Raw genomic sequence first — 17,304 nt, forward strand, 5'->3', positions numbered from 1 at the left:
AGACGTTTGAAATGAAGAGTGGAGTTCATTCGTTTGTTTTATATGTTGAGCAGCGCATTAAGGGGCCAATCCCTACGATGTAGGAGAGTTGCAGTGGGGCCGTGGTGTTTCTACCAAGAGGCTGTCTCCCATGTATGTGATTATTATGGCATTGCCAATGTGTAAGGGTTCTCCCTCTGTGGAGTTTATAGAAAGGGAAATGTTGGACTACAAAACTATAAAATAATAAACGCATAGATTGGGCTTTAGGGAAGTTTGTCCTTTAGCAATAGATAGACGCTCCTAGTCTGCAAGGCCATGAGGGTGTGTTTGTCTGTCATGAGCATGAGGTTTGGCTAGTGCCATAGCCAGTGCCGGCTCATTTCTCGAATCTAGGGTTTTTAGGGACCAAAAAGTTGGTTTATGTCCTCTGACAAGGACCATTAAGCCGAAATACAAAAAGCAGAATGTGCTAAGAGGGCTAGATGGCGATTGGAGATTGTAAGTCGCTATTCTCCTCAAAGGAGTAGCCCAATACGCATAAGAGGCAGTGGTCTTAGTAACCCAACTGCTACACATAGTCCTTTAGGTACAGGAGAAAGCATAAGTTCTTCCTCTCTTCCACCAAGTCAACCCACTTTAAGTGGGGGTGTGATTCCATCAGTTCAAACTCCTATTGTCAGTCCGATCGTCGTCATGGCACAACCCATTGCAATTCCTGCACGGACGCCGGATCTGCCAGCTTTAGGAGTGCCTTTTCCCATTTTTAATGGGTTAGCCGAAGAAGATGTGGAGTTTTACATTTGTGAATTCCAAAGACTAATGTTTAATTATCGCATCCAAGATGAGGGACATCTTATGATGTTCTTTAATATGATATTAAAAGGAAGGGCTGCAGTATGGTATCATAGCATAGAGTCTGGAACCATAACCACAATCAACCAATTTTATGCAGCTTTCCGAGGAGAATATGCCCTTGAAAGAGGTGGCCAATATTGATTGCATGTGTTGAATGTAACACGCCAAGACCCCCATGAGAATGTGAAAGCCTATGCCAAGAAGCTTAAGGAAGTGTTTTGTAAGTTATATACTTACATTCCTATTCGACCGGCTGCCCAATTGCAATACTTCTTGCATGGATTGGATTTCAATATTTAGGTGCAATTGAGCAGTGTGGCTTTGGCTAATATAGACACTGCCATCGCACGGGCAGAAAGCAGAAGCACGATTACAAACGTCCTACTCCTCTCGAATAAATCTTAATGCGGGTTTAGTACCTGGAGGCAATCTACCATTGATGAATGGAAGTCAAGGGATGACTATGAATAACCCTAATGGGAGAGAAAGCATGGTTCAAAATGTACCTTTGCTGCCAGCTCCTCCTAGTGTGACTATGCCTATGGCTAGTTAGTTGGCTCCACCAAATGTTGGAGGGCAAGCTTCGAACCCTAATGTTGTTCCTGTGAGTTAACAACCAATGCCCAATCAAATTGTTAGGCCAATGGAACGACGGATAGACAATCAAGGCTATGAATCGAGTGCCTCTAATGTCCTTGTCAAAGTTAAGGATATGATGAAGCATTATACTGACATGATTTCTGAACAATACTGGCAAATAGCTGTTGACGTCAATTTCTTGAAGAAGAAGCAGAATCTGATAGGGATTCGACGCCCTGAAGAGGGTGGTCCCTCAAGATCTAGCTGTAAGTGGTGTGGCGGACAACATTTCCCTAGAAACTATCCAAATGTTAAATGTGATATTTGTGGGAAGTCGGGCCACTTAGCCGCTACCTGTTGGAGTAAGATTAGTTCCCTTCAACAAGGGAGTAAACAGCCAGGTCGAGTTAATCATAGTACGCAAGGTAATAACATGCAGCAAAATGATGGACCAAGAAAAATACTGCAAAGGGGAAAGACCACTATAGAAGAGTTGCCACAAGGAAATTGAGTCAGCCTTATCAAGGCTGTACGCATCAATGGCGCTGAAACCTCTAACCTATGAGCCGTGACAAGAGGCCAAAAGGCTAAAGAGGGTGACAGAGATAATGCAAAACCGGTTAAGGGAAACCCTACGCATGGAGATAAGGGGACGCAAGTCGTGAATCCTAGCGTGGAAGGAGGACCTCTAAGGCCTGTTGACAAAAAAGTCGATCCTAAGAAGGATGAGCAAGTGCCAAGAAAGAATGAAAGAGCTAAAAAAAAAAGCACCAAAGCCGTCCCGGGACCAAAAGAAAGGATGGTCTGGTGAGAAAAGAGAGCTTTGGCTACCTATCATGATTTTGATTTAGCAAGTTCTCTTTGCAAAGTTAAACCAGATGTAAACCTCTTACAGTTGATTAAATTATCTCCAGGAGTACGCAAGGAATTCAAGACGATCCTGCGTATTGGGTATATTGTAGAACCTTTGGGCATAGCACGAGTAGGGAAAGATTGGTTTGATCATGCTAAAAAGAATTGCCCTAGGGTTCCAGCATACGTGGATGGAATATTAGTAAAGCATGCTATCGTAGACACTGGGTCCTCCGTCAATATCATGAGTTCAGAGTTGATGGAGAGGTTGGGTCTAGGCATCCAAAAAGATAGCTCCACCCTTCTTAGAATGGCTGATGATAGTCTAGGGCAACCAGAAGGTTGCTTTACTAAAGTCCATGTTACAGTTGCAAGTGTAGAATGCTTTTCTTCGACTTTAGGGTGATAAGATTTGCAGGACGTCCTAGCTATCGAGTCTTGCTAGGTAGGCCTTGGATCTTACGAACAGACTGTCAAGTCGATATGCCTGCCGGTCGAGTGGTTCTAGGTAGAGGTGCCAATCGAGTAATAGTCGATGCTTACCCCGAGTCTCCTCAGAGTGAGAGAGCTCCTTTATCCTCTACTGAATTAGAGAGAGCAGATGATCCATATGGTAGTGAGACATCATCCAGTGATGAATCTAAAGAGGGGTCCACTACATAGGATATTTATCAAATAACTCTAAATGAGCCGATAGAGCCGCAAGATAGGATAAGAGATGCGGATGTGATTGAGTTAGACCTTGGTGCGCCGAATGATTTGCGGCCAATTAAATTAGGTTCCATACTCAGTTCAGCAGAAAGGAAGGACTATGTGTCCTTGATTCAAGAATTTCGTGACATCTTTTCTTGGAGTTATGATGAGCTGAGAGGCATTCCTCCCAACCTGGCTGTTCATACTATTCCTGTAAAAGAAGGTAGTTGTCCTATGCGTCAGAAGGTAAGGCCTATGCCTTTTGAATTGAGGGACGGGCTGTTTGAGGAGTTATAGAAGTTACGAAAAGTTGGTTTAATCTTCCCTGTACAGCATACGGAATGGTGTTCACCAGTTGTCATCAGGAAGAAGAAAAACAACCAGATCCGACTATGTGTAGATTTTAGAGAGTTGAATAAGCACAGGATTACTACCCGTTGCCATTTATTGACCAGATTTTGGATCAATTAGCGGGCAGGGAAATATATTCGTTTATGGATTACTTTGCAGGTTACAACCAGATGGCAATTGTAGAAGAGGACAAGCTGAAAACAACTTTTATCATTGTCTTTGGTACTTTGCGTACCATGTGATCATCGCCTTTGGTTTGTGCAATGCACCTGGATCATGGCAATGAACAGCAGACAAAACCTTTGGTGATATTTTCCCAAATGAGTTGAAAATATTTATCGATGACCTGGGGGTTTCCACTGTAAGGGAAAGGATGTTGATTATTTTAAGAAAGTGCTTTGAGCGCTGCAGACAATTTTGTATCGCTCTTAATCCATAGAAGTGTGTCTTTGGAGTGCTTTATGGGCTACTGCTAGGCCATGTGGTCAGTTCAGTAGGGATTGCAACTAACCCTGAAAAGATCAAGGTTATAGTTGATGTGAGTCCACCACGCACTTCGAAAGAGGTGCATAGCTTTCTGTTATTGATAGGGTACTATCGAAAGTTTATAAATGCCTTCACAGAAAGGACGTTTCCACTAACAAACTTATTATCCTTTAGCTGTCTATTTGAATGGATCGACCCTTGTAAGGTAGCTTTTGAGGATGTGAAACAGGAACTAGTGAAAGCACCAATTTTAAAAGCACCTAAAAGAGGCGAGGTATTTTACATATTTTTAGCAGCCACCATGCATAGTATCAGCTACTGCTGTTTAGCCCAAATCTGGGAGGAAAAGTGGTATCATCCGATAGCTTTTGCTAGTCAAAAATTGGGCATTTCAAAAATTAACTAACCTACATGGAGAAGTTGTGTCTTGGATGGTCTTTGGGACTAAAAAATTCAAGTACTACATCCTCTATGAGAAGGTAGTTTTCTATACGAAGGCGGAAGGGCTTAGATTGCTTATGAACAAGCTGCAACCGCCTGATCGTCTGGCAAAGTGGTTAATTACTTTGCAAGAGTTCAATTATGAGATTAAGAGTAAGCCACTGAAGTTGCAGGGTATTGTGGAATGCCTTATGGATTTCGGGGAGCCAAAAGAGATTTTAGTTAAAGGAAGTGATATTGAAGAAATGTTTAAAATTAATACAGCTTCCATCCCATCTTGCTATGCTGCTATTATGCATTATCTATCAACAGGAAAGACTGGAGCTAGTTTATCAAAATTAGAAAAGAGGAAAATCACACAACAGGCTTTGAAGTTTTCCTTGATCACAGGAATACTATATCAGCAAGGTGTTGATGATATCTATCGCCGATGTGTGATGCCTAACGAGGTCCCTTTCATCTTGGAAGAGTGCCATGACTCTGCATGTGGAGGGCACTTCACAGGACAGTTGACGGCGCAGAAAGCTTTAAGAGCTGGATATTGGTGGTCATCCATCTTTCAAGATTCCTTTGAGTATGTTAAGAGATGTGATATTTGTCAAAGACATGATAGCAGAGAGAATAGGAAACGCCCACTTACGCCTATCATGGCTATCCCTCCATTTGAGAAGTGGGGCATTGACTTTGTGGGTCCACTACTCAGAAGAGGTACATTATAGTAGCAAATGATTATTTTACAAATGGTCAGAAGCGCGGGTGACGAGGCCGGACAATGCAAAAGAGACTGCAAGTTTTCTTTTAGAGCAGATTATCTGCCATTTCGGTCCATCGAAGGAATTAGTGTCGGACCGTGGAATCCACTTTTGAATAAAGTGATCAAAAGCTTGACTGAAGCTTGGCAAATCAAGCACAATAAAATGACCCCCTATAATCCGCAAGCAAACGGACAAGTCAAAAGTACTAATAAGCAGCTTGTGGGTATCTTATCTAAAATAGTCTCTGAGAAGAAACGAGACTGGGACAGGAAGTTGTATGTGGCTGTATGGGCGTATAATACAACGTTCAAGCGAGTTACCGGTGATACTCCATTTAAGTTAGTTTATGGGGAAGAGTGTGTGTTACCCCTCGAAATTGAGTTGCCAACCATACAATTTGCAAGTAATCACTCTTTGGGAGATGAGGATTCAGTCTTTGAACGTTTTACGACCATAGCCCACCTAGATGAGCTGAAGTTGCAGAGCTTATTACACTAGGAGATAGCTAAATGTTGGATGAAGCAGTTGCACGACCTTAAAGCAGAGAAGTATACCTCTAAAAAAGGGCAATTAGTTCTGTATTACGATGCACGTAGGGAGTTGTTTCTAGGGAAGCTGGAACCTAGATGGGATGGCCCCTACAAGATTGTCAGGATAGCGAAAAATAGGTATATGGCTCTACTAGCTGATCTATAGGGAGTAGAATTTAAAAATAAGGTTAATCTTAATAAGATTAAACCTTATTATTTCTAAGTATGCTAATACAGGAAATGCATTGCAGGTCCATGCTGGGGCTGATTTGAGACCTGCAGACGAGCTTAAAGATGGTTGATGGGGTGGTTATTTCCTTATTTGGAGCACCCATATGTGGAGTAAAGATACCATCAGGGGAAACTTATCTGGTGGAAAAAAGGATACAAAGTGATTGAGCAAGAGGACGGAACCTTTGTGTGGGAGATCAAAGTCTTCTGCCATCACTGCTTACGAATATTGACAAGTATCCCTGTTGAGTTTAATGAAGAAGGTGGGATGGAGCCATCAGTTCATCCTCTAAACATGTTAAATTTTGACTATCATAATTATGAATAGAGGAGTTCGTGATGGCAGGCTGTGTAAACCCATTATGGACGTACACATTATATTTTGATGGAGCATCCAGGGGCCCTAATAAAAAAGGGAGTGTTGAAGTAGTAATCCGAGATCCCCGACATAGAGTTACGATGAAGTTAGCTACTTATCTCAGGTAGGATTTACTAACAATATGTCGGAGTATAAAGCCTTGATTATGGGATTGCATATTGCCAAACAAGGTGGTATTCGGCAGTTGTTAGTAAAAGGGGATTCCCAGTTGATCCTGAATCAGCTAGATGGGACATACACAGTGCAGAATCCCATCCTTTGTATGTATCAACTGCTATGATCCTATTTGAGGAGTTTGAAAGAGTGTCTCTTCAGCTGATTCCACATTACTAGAATCAGTTTGCGGATTCACTGGCAAAACTTGCTTATGAAGAAGACATTTTTTTCAATTGTGGTCCTAGTTTAAATATTGCTATCAATAATGAGACAGGACCTGGTCGCTTGTGGGGAATGTTAGCAGAGCATGCAATATATGGCAGGCGATGGTTGATATGGGTGATGCAAAGAGTAGCTGAGACCAATCTACCGTTGTTATCTTGGACCCATAGGTTGATTAGAAAACATGTTATGTGTATGCCTCTTGCTATATATGCAGGAGGGATGGGTCATAATCTTATGCATTTAGTTTAGGGCTGTGAGTCCTATTTTTCCTCCTTGGGAAGGAGCATTTTATTGTACATCTGTACTCTTTCGGGGAAGGATGTGTAGGTGCTATTCTGCTTTATTTCGTTAGGCCAAGAGGGCCAGTTGTCCGTTTAATACAGGTGCGGTTAATGGTTTCTTGTTTTCGTCTTGTGCTAGACAAGTTCGAAGACGTGCTTGGAAGGAGCCTTTGTCGCTTGGGAGCTTCTTGTGGCCCTATCCAGGTGATATCTCTCCTTTACGAGTAACATGGTTTTATGCTATATGTGTCTGTGTACTTGTGGGGGATTTTCTTTTCTTATTGGGGACCGGCGTCTTAGGCATGAAGTCACAGGTTTAGGTTAGGTATGTCAGAGGGAGGTCTGAGTAGTCGTTGCCTCTTGTAAAGACATTGCTCGATATCAAAAGATCTGTTTTAGAAAGTAGTCCTAGTGACCCTGTTCTGCTAGCCTGCTAGGCAGCCGTTCTAGGAGTTCTTGCTTAGTTGTGAGGTAGTTAAAGAAGCCTGCCGAAGGAAAATGATGATGATAGGGAAAAAAAAACCCTAGATATCTCAAAAGACAATAACAATATACAAAGGTGTGTAAAAAAGGGGTTCTAACCCCTATAAAAATAGAAAAGGAAAGAAAGGAAAATTTGTAAGTAGTTGATCATTGCCTAGCAAAGGCCTGGTAGGTTCTTGGGGACGAGTCAGACCTGGGGCCGATGCCTTGTCTTCCTAGGGGTGGCATCTTGCTGGAAAAGAAGAAAGTAAAGAAGGTTGGAGCGAAAATAAAAGTAAGCGTCAGAAAAGGATTAAGTGTCACCTTGCGAGGGCTTCGTAGGTTCTTGGGTACCGAGACAGGACGACTTGAGGCCAATGCCATGTTCTCCTTGGGTCACTATGCTCAGCTCCCTCCTTTTTACATGCCCGAGTATGGAAGAATAGAAAATCTAAAAACCAATGAGAGTGAATTTTTGAGCCCGGGATGTACCTAAAATTTGCCAAAAAATCTGAAATTTAGGGGAAAAATATTTAACATCGAAGGCGGCGGCTCCAGTTAGGATGATTTTAAGCACCAAGTGAAAGACAACTTTTAAAAGGCGCCTGAGCGAAACTTGTAGATTTTTTATAATTTTTTTGACTACCGTGCAGGATGTCAAGAGTTGCCAGTCAATGCGGGAGGTCAAGTCGGATGCCCAGGATTTTTCAGAGCTTGAATTGGATGCCAGATGAAGGAGCCAACAAATGGGTAAGATTTGAAAGGGTGGCCACAACCTTGGCCAAAGGGGGGGTGCCCTTTGGGGGAATTTTAACCCCCCCAACATTTCATGCAAAAAAAAAAAACGTGGAGACGGAAGAAGGCGACGTGCAGACGTGGCGGCCAAAAAATGCGCTCCTTGATCATCATGCTTCATTTCTAGCTATGAAGACCCTATGCAATGGACAATGGGACTGATCTTCTCCCTCTTTGCCGGTCTTATTACCGCCCTTTGCTCATGGAATGATGAACTGAATGAAGAGAACCAGTTCTAGTCTTTCTCTCTCCTCCCTCTCTCTCTTCCCTATGGGCTGTTCATGTGTGGCATCTTGATGAAGGAATCCGGGATGGAGAATGAAGAAAATGGTGAAGAAAATGGATGGAGATGTTGAAGATTGAAGTACAACATTGGATTGAGAGCAATGGAGGCTCCGTCTGCTGATTATGCATGCATTGAAGGCGTCTCGGGTTATGTAAAAACACGGTATGACCATTTTTATGAAGAAAATGAAGGATTTTTGATAGTTTATGACGATAATTATGTTCTTATTGGATGAAAATTTTTTTGTGGGCTGTTTGCATTATGAGTAGTTGTTGTTCATTAGAAAATTCTGATTTTGCAATGATTTACATGCTTTATTCAATTCCCGTAAACCCGAAATGCGGGTTTTAAGTGGCAAAATGGTTGTTTTTCCGTTTCAGGTGGGGTTAAAAGTATTCCCATGGGGGGAATATGGAAGATAAATGGAATGTTAGTATGCTGAAGCGAGTGAAATAAGAAAAACCAGAAAATAGTATATTTTATTGCCAAATAAATCAAGAAAATGGAAAAAATAAGGGGAAAAATAGAAATACGGCTTGGAAAAATAAGAACAAATACAATAATTGTTTGTGAATGTGTGGTAGTGGCAGAGCATGAGGAGTAGACTCAGTTTGCCCTATCTCTTTGTTAATGTTTGTGATTTATCGCTTTCTATACATCAAAACATGACAAAATGAACCTCTACACCTGTGCAACGAAAGCAATACCTAAACGTAGGGGGTTGGGAGGTTTGAATGGTGTGATTTGTGTGCTGATTGTTGTTGATTTCTTGATGCACATCATGTCATAGAGTCCGTGTGATTTTATTAAGAGGATAGTAGCACGAGTGTTATCTTGGTGCTATCCTTTCATCGCCATAACGGGTTAGGGAATATGCACGAAAAAGCCTGGTTTTGCACAAGCACATTGCTGATTTGAAAATGTTTTTTTCATTAATTTTAGGCTTCTTGTTAAGCCTAAGGTCTAAAACATTAAAATAACAGCTTTAGGCTTTTGTGTTCACACTGTCCCAAGTGGATATTTTGATTTTGGATGGGCAAACGAACTCGGATTCGAGATTCGTTTGGACAGAGACAGCTTCGCATCATCGAAATCTATAAACTTGGCCTTGGTTGCACACTTTTTGGCTCTCAGATCAAGTAGCTACTTTATAATTTGAGGCTTCTTGTTAAGCCTAAGGTCTAAAACATTAAAATAACAACTTCACGCTTTTGTGTTCACATTGTCCCACAAGTGGATATTTTGATTTTGGATGGACAATTGGACTCGGATTCGAGATTCATTTGGACAGAGGTGGCCTTGCAGTATTAAAATCTATAAAACTTGGCCTTCGCTGCACACTTTTTGGCTCTTGGATCCAGTAGCTGCTTTATAACCCCAAACCTTATGGGGATTAAATGGGGGGTCAAACGACCTCCGATCGACAAATCGAGACTTGCATTGGATTCTAGACGTCAAAATGCATCTAGGAAAACTCCAGCTTAGCTATTCACCGATATTTGATTTTTCATGAAAATTTGGTCTTTAGCGCTTCTCGAATACTTCTTGCTTCAAAAAACGGCCTCAAATGTTTCAAGTATGGCTCACAGTCGGCTCCTAAAATCAAGCTCTCATCTACTTTCTTGGCCAATGCCGCAACATCTTTCCAACTTGCTGTGTGCTTCCCAATGTAGAACACAGGAATTAAGTGATGCTTCTCTTACTCTACCTTGGTCATTTTCTTTATAACTTCTCCCATAATTGCTGGGTAAATCCAATAAATTTGTGATTTCCCTAACCATATGAAAGGCTTTTTTAAGAGTTCCTAGAGATGAGTGGCTAGATCCAAGTTGATTTTCATCAAATGGTCAAACTCCTAAAACATTAGGAGCTTTGCACTTGTCCTACTATTGAGCACTGTTGTGACTTGACATCTGTAACAAATTTTTGATTGTGCTTAAGGACACAAGGAAACAAACCAACATGATATGTTGAAGAAGTTACTAATAATGCTAGAGATTAATGAGGAACATACAGATTTGAAAGAGACTCAAGGAGAGGCTATATGTAAAGAAGATGATTCATGCTTATTAAGTTGTGCAAACATAATTTATCCATCTCTACACATCTCTATATTTGAGAGTGGCTCTTAGGTCCTTTACATAGTTAAGGGAGAAGAACTAGATTACCTTCACACATGCCTCTATAAGAATAGGGCTACATTTACATGTCCTCTCTGATCTACAAACCTAGATAAAGGTGGTTTCTATGACCATTTTCAGCACCCCTCCTCAATTCTATTAATGGACATCTTATGGGAAGGGATGTACATTGCCCTAAACTTTAGTTATAGGAGTTATATTCATCCTCTAGAAAAGGTTTTCTGAAGTTGCGTAGACTACAAAGTTAGCTTGGTTTAATTGATGTTGCATTCGGATATTTACTAGTAATATGAATGACTTGGAAGCTTCTTCTTCTTGGGATATTTTTCCTTGAGCAATCATTTACAACATGCCCTTTATTTTACAATATTATTTGCTATGAGGGCCTTTCTATTTTGAGTAGTGGATATGTCATGCTAGCTTTGCTTCAATAGGAAAATTCTTTTATTCATCGAGAATGGATTGTATAACACTTGGAAGGGTGAGGTTGGGAACATTCTTCAATGTTGTTACAAGGGTGGGGTACATTTTTTGACAGCTTTAAGTAATATTTATACGGAATCTTCTTCATTAATTGCAGCATTCACTAATGTAAGTCGTACAATTAACTCCTTCATGTGTGATATGAATGCACCAAGAGAGGTCTCTTTTTCATAGTCAAGATTGAAGAATTCTATCTTTAAGGAGATCTTTGAGTTCTTTTTTTATGCATTGTACAATCTAGTGAGTTCTTCCCACTTAGATTTGGCAGTTGAGTGTTCATCAACATGATAAATCAATGCTTATCCAAGTGTGGGATAATGATTGTTGATTGGGCTAATCCGTCATCTTGACGAGAACCTCAGGATTGGATAAATTCATGATATGTTATGAGTGATGATTGGCCAAAGACCTCTTGACTTTATTTTATTCTTTACTAGGACTTGCTACGTATGGAAGCCTTCACTAGTAAAATTTTCAATTTCTACATTCACCTTAGATATTGCCATAGAGGGGTCTTACTAGCATTTATATACATGCATGGCAATGTCTACCTCTTTCTAGATATAAAAATCATTATGTAGTGTCACAAGGCCATTGGTTGGTTAAAATACCACAAAAAACTTCTCCTTTGTTTTCAAAGGGCATAGCATACCCAATCCCCCCCACCCCCCCTGTAAGGGCTTTGTAGCTATACCATGCCGTTGCTACTGATTGCACCTATATAGGGAGTAGTAGTGACTTAAAGCCCTGCCTTTTTTCCACTCTACGTGTGATTCCCTATACCCAGTGGTGAACCCTCTTATGTGCAGCGTTACGAGGGTGTAGTCCTGGGATGTGTCTATGTTGTCCCGCTTTTTGGATTGAATAATACAAGAGTATACCTTGAGCTCATATATTGTGTTACCTTTCTGTGCCGTGTTGAGTGTGTAACGAGTGCAGGTTTATCACACTTGGTATTAGAGCAACTCTTGCTTGGAGTGAAGGAGTGCTCACGAAAGCAAGAGGAAAGATCCAGTGCCCCGAAGAGATCGAAGTCGTAACGACCCACAGTGCGACGCCCCGTGTCGCGTCGCCCCACGTCGCGTCGCCCCACGTCGCGTCGACCCCCGTCGCATCGCCCCCCCGACGCGTCGCCCCAACGTGACACCCCAACCTCGACATCTGTGGGAGCTTTCGCTCAACCGCCAAGACTCACAGACCGCTTATTGGCTCAAGCGTTCCAAGCGAGCTCTCATGGCTATCTTTCACCTAGCCGACGCGCCGTCGATCCTACGATGCCAGGAGGCATATTTCACGGTGGATTCTGTGAGGTTTTACGGTGGATTCCGTAAACTTAGATGACCGGGGCTCATACACAAAGAGGATTCTTTGTGCGAGAAGTTGATGGGGACGCCTGTCCTTTTCGGGCGTTTCATTAATTTAGTGTGTACATGGGTGATTCCATAGCGGGTGATTCCGCAAAAATGCATATTAAATCAATAAACGTTTATGAGTTTAGAGTGCACACTCGTAATAAATTAAGGTTAGGATTTATTTCTAACCAGTTGATTTATTTATGTAGCTAAAGATTGCTAGGTATTCACTTTTGTCGGTTTAATTGTATTATTTTACTAACGATTGTGAATGCTTCAGTTGATGTGTAGAGATAGCAGCAGTGGCGGAGGAAAGCATTGGAGCCTAGCGAGTATTCGACCTTTGGACTATATTTTGATAGGCGCCACGCCTATATTTTGTTATGTCTATTGAGACATTGATTATTGATTATTATTTTGTATGCGCCTATGCGCCCGGATATGTTATTTCTATTTGGACATTGAGATTGGGCGTGCCAGATTTTATGGGCACCGTCCATTAGCTTTATTTTCCTATTTTTGTAGAAAGCAAACTCAAAAGCTAAAAGCTTGTCATATTTTTGTAAATTGGGCTATTATTGAGCATGAAGATTGAAATATACATAAAATACATGCTTTGTGAAGCGCTCACACAAGGCATGGGGGAGATTGAACCCAATTTGTCTCTTGCTTCTTGTCGTTCATGCTTTTACATTGTTTTTTGTGCAAAAAGGTAGAGTTCATTGTTCTTGGGGACCTTCAGGGATTCACTACGTGAGCATTCTGCGACCGATCTGTGCACCAGTGGTATCAGAGTGGAGCTGAGATCAAGAGCTTCCAATCGCTACCAATCTCGGGCGAAGGCAGAGCTCCAGGAACAAACGGGCTCTACAGTCAATCTCATCGCGAACCGTCGATACAGGCAGACTTCTGGCAATCAAGAACCCCTGTTTCTACTGTCAGATCGTGAAGGACCAGGCTCTGCAGGCGGAGGACCACGCATCCATCTCCTATATGAAGTTGTGGATATACAGTAAGAAGCTCATATCTTTTTTCTTCAAAAAAAAGCTTAGTCTTGAAGCTTAAAGGCTTAGAGAATTGAAGAAGCTCCACAAATTTCAATCGTGGTGTCAGAAGATGCCTCCAATTTTTCCGCGCGGCCAAAAAACGGCCCCCCCCCATGAAATTTGACGCCGCCTGTTACTCCATTAAGCTATTAAGCTTAATCTCTTAAATCAATTAAAGCTTTAAGCTTTCTGCAAGTCACACAGGGCAAACAAGTCTACAAACTCCGGGTCCTGCACCGCAAAAGTCAAGTTCAGCAAGTCAATTGGAATCAAGTTCTGTAAGTTCTACAAGTCGGCCTAAGTTCAGCAAGTCAGCAACTCTGCAAGTCTGCTAAGTCTGCAACTCTGCAAGTCAGACTAGTCAACTGGAGTCAGAACTGACTAGTGCTCAAAACTCCTAGAAGACTTGTTCCTATGCAAAAACTCTGAACTGGAAAGTTGTTCATGGCAAGGTGTTCTACCTATCTACAAGTTTGTTGATGTATTTTCAGTAAATGGCTACAGAAAAATTATAGATTTTCTGAAAATAGACAAAGAAATACCCAAAAGTACATAGCCTTGTAACCCCGAATTTGAGCTACGCTCATCCCGCTAACCTGATTTTGAGTGAGAAAGGTTTGTTGAGTTTTACAGGATGACGACCCCACATATGGATGATCCTATGACTGAAGACGACTTACCTGAGCCTACCATGGAACAAAAGCTGGATCTAATCATGCTACAATTGGAAGAAGAGCGAAGGGCTAGGCAAGCATTGCAAGCGCAATTGACAAAACTACAAAGAGCGTCCACCGATAAAGAAGAACCTCAAGCTGAAGATTTGATTCGACGTACCATCGACGCCACTCTTGAAGCACAAACCATTCGCAAGGAATCCAAGATAAGTAAACGAAGTTTCAAATTTCGCACTTTCAATGGCATACGAGAAGGAAAGACTGTTTTATCATTCATTAGCCAGTTTGATGACTATTTCCATGAGGAAACTTATCCGAAAAAAGATAAAATCAAGTGTGTTACTAATCATCTGATAGACAGAGCATCACTTTGGTGGACTGTAGTCCGCAAGAGCATAGAATGTCCTGCTACTTGGGAAGATTTTAAGAAGAAGTTCATGCAGAATTTCCTTCCACCGCAATTTCATGAGAAGGCTATCAAGAAATGGAATTTACTTCAACAACGGGATCGTGAGCCTATTCCACAGTATACAGAGCGTTTTTGGAATGCACTCCTATAGCTACGCATGCTTGAAGACGTACCAGAGATGACACATAAGCGGAAGTATATGTCTGGACTTCTTGGACATTACTACGCTGAAGTGAACATGTTCAAGGTTGCTACCCTTGAAGACGCCATCTCCTTAGCTCACGACACTGAAGATAAGTTACGCGGAAGAGACAGACGACCACAGCAATTCCAAGCCAACGGTAATTATGGATCTAAACAATTCAATTCCAATTTTAGAAGGTTTAATCCAGGTTGTTTTTCATCACCATCTTTCCGCAAGAATTGGCCTAAACCACCTGCATTACCATCCACTGTCAATCCAAATCCTAAGCCTATTCCACAAGCAAATCCAAATGTACCCAGACTTCCAGCCATTGCAAATAATGTAACCAAAGCCAAGCCAATAGTATGCTATAAGTGTCACCAGCCAGGGCATCTCGCAGCAAATTGTCATTCAAAGAAGCCACCAGCACATATCAACTATCTTGGAGCCATGGACGAAGACGAACATGAGGATATGCCAGATTTTATTGAAGATGAGGATGATCCTACTACTACTTCCGACACTTTACCAGGTATGCCTACTCCACACTCATTGTTGACTATGAAATGTATGGTGCATGGAAAGGAAAGAACTATCTTGCATGATGACAGTAGTACCCATGACTTTATTTCAGAAAAATTGGTAAAAGAATTGAAATTACATATAGTACCTACGCATTATCGCATAAAAGCTGCATTTTTAGGCACTAGGTACAATGTCACACAAGAAGTTCAAGATTTAGAGATTCAAATTGGTTCATACATTGAAAGAAGAAATTTCTTAGTTGTCCCATTACAGTCAAGCGACATTATTTTAGGAATGCCTTGGAGACACCAGCATAATCCAAATATAGATTATTCCACGCACACAATGAATATTAATTTTCAAGGAAAATCTATTACATTATATGGTATGCATGCATCTAATATTTTTCCACTGCTTTCGCATACTCAAGCAAAATGTGCACTACGCAAGAATACTAAATCATATCTCATTTGGGTGAATGAATTGCACGCAAAGGAAAATCATATGCACCCTAGGCATAAGGAATTTCTTGCATATTTTAAAGATTGTTTTGCAGAAGACCTACCACGAGGTTTACCACCTTCACGTCCAGAAGACCATACGATTGATTTAATTCCTGGCACACAACCACCTTGCAAAGCACCATATAGGCACAATCAAATAGAGCAAAAAGAAATCTAGACTCAAGTTGAAGAATTACTAAATAGAGGCTTAATTCGACCTAGCAGTTCCCTATTCGGTGCACCTGTACTCTTAGTCAAGAAAAAGAATAATACCTATCGTATGTGTATTGACTACCGAGCATTAAATAAGATCACTGTAAAGAATAGGTGTCCTATACCTAGAGTTGATGACCTTATGGACAAACTGCAAGGATCTTCTATATTTAGTAAAATTGACCTTAAGTCTGGATATCATTAGGTGAGGCTAGATAGATCCGACATATTTAAGACTGCATTCAGAACACAGTTTGGCCATTACGAATTTTTAGTCATGCCATTCGGATTGACTAATGCACCTGCTACTTTCAGTAGAATGATGAACCGTATCTTTCTGAAATATCAATATTGTGTGATTGTTTTCTTTGATGATATTTTGGTGTTTAGTCAAAGTGAAAGACATCATTATGAGCATTTATAATTACTTTTTCAATTACTGAAAGAAAATCAATTGTTTGCAAATCCTGAAAAGAGTGAATTCTTTAAGACAGAAATAGAATATTTAGGTCATATTGTATCAAAAGAAGGAATTAAAGTTGATCCTAAGAAAATTGATGCAATATTGCATTGGCCTGTTCCTAAAAACGTGCATGAATTACGCTCATTCCTTGGTCTTGCTAGTTTCTATAGGAAGTTTGTACGCAATTTCTCATTACTTGCTTTACCATTAACCAAACTTCTTAAGAAAGGAATTGTTTATCAATGGACTGAAACTCAGCAGAAATCCTTTGACTTACTGAAACGTGCATTAACCAATGCCCCTGTTTTACAATTGCCTGACTTCTACAGACCATTCTTTCTAGTTGTGACCGATGCTAGTGGATCAGGAATAGGAGCCGTACTAATGCAAGACAATCATCCAATAGTATATTCTAGTTCTAAGTTGAAACCCTCTGAGCTCAAATATTCCACTTATGACAAAGAACTATTAGCAGTTGTACAAGCATTAAAACAGTGGAAGCACTATTTAATGGGTTCAGAATTCATGATAAAGACTGACCAGCAAAGCATTAGACATCTACTTAGCCAACCCCAAATTTCTGACCGTCATATCAAATGGGCTTCCTTCATTCAAAGTTTTCATCCTATCATTCAATACCAACCTGGAAAAGAAAATGTAGTTGCTGATGCATTGAGTAGAAGACTTGCAATTCATAATATTTCTGTTATATCTTTTGATTCTTTGATTGCTATGAAAGATACATATCACCAGGATATTACTTTTCATTCTGATTGGCAAAAATTAGTTCAAAATAATTTCATTCCTGTTGATTCATTGTCATATAATGATGGATTTATGTTTTTTGAAAAGAGATTGTGTGTTACTATTCCATTTCGATCTTTTGTTTTGAATGAAATTCATTGTCCCCCATATCAAGGTCATAGAGGTATCATTTCTACATTACGCATGTTAACTGAAGATTTTTATTGG

The sequence above is a fragment of the Lygodium microphyllum genome, chromosome 29 (genome assembly GCF_053477565.2).
Source record: "Lygodium microphyllum isolate KBCC chromosome 29, Lygodium_microphyllum_v1.1.10, whole genome shotgun sequence".
NCBI classification, from domain to species: Eukaryota; Viridiplantae; Streptophyta; class Polypodiopsida; order Schizaeales; family Lygodiaceae; genus Lygodium; species Lygodium microphyllum.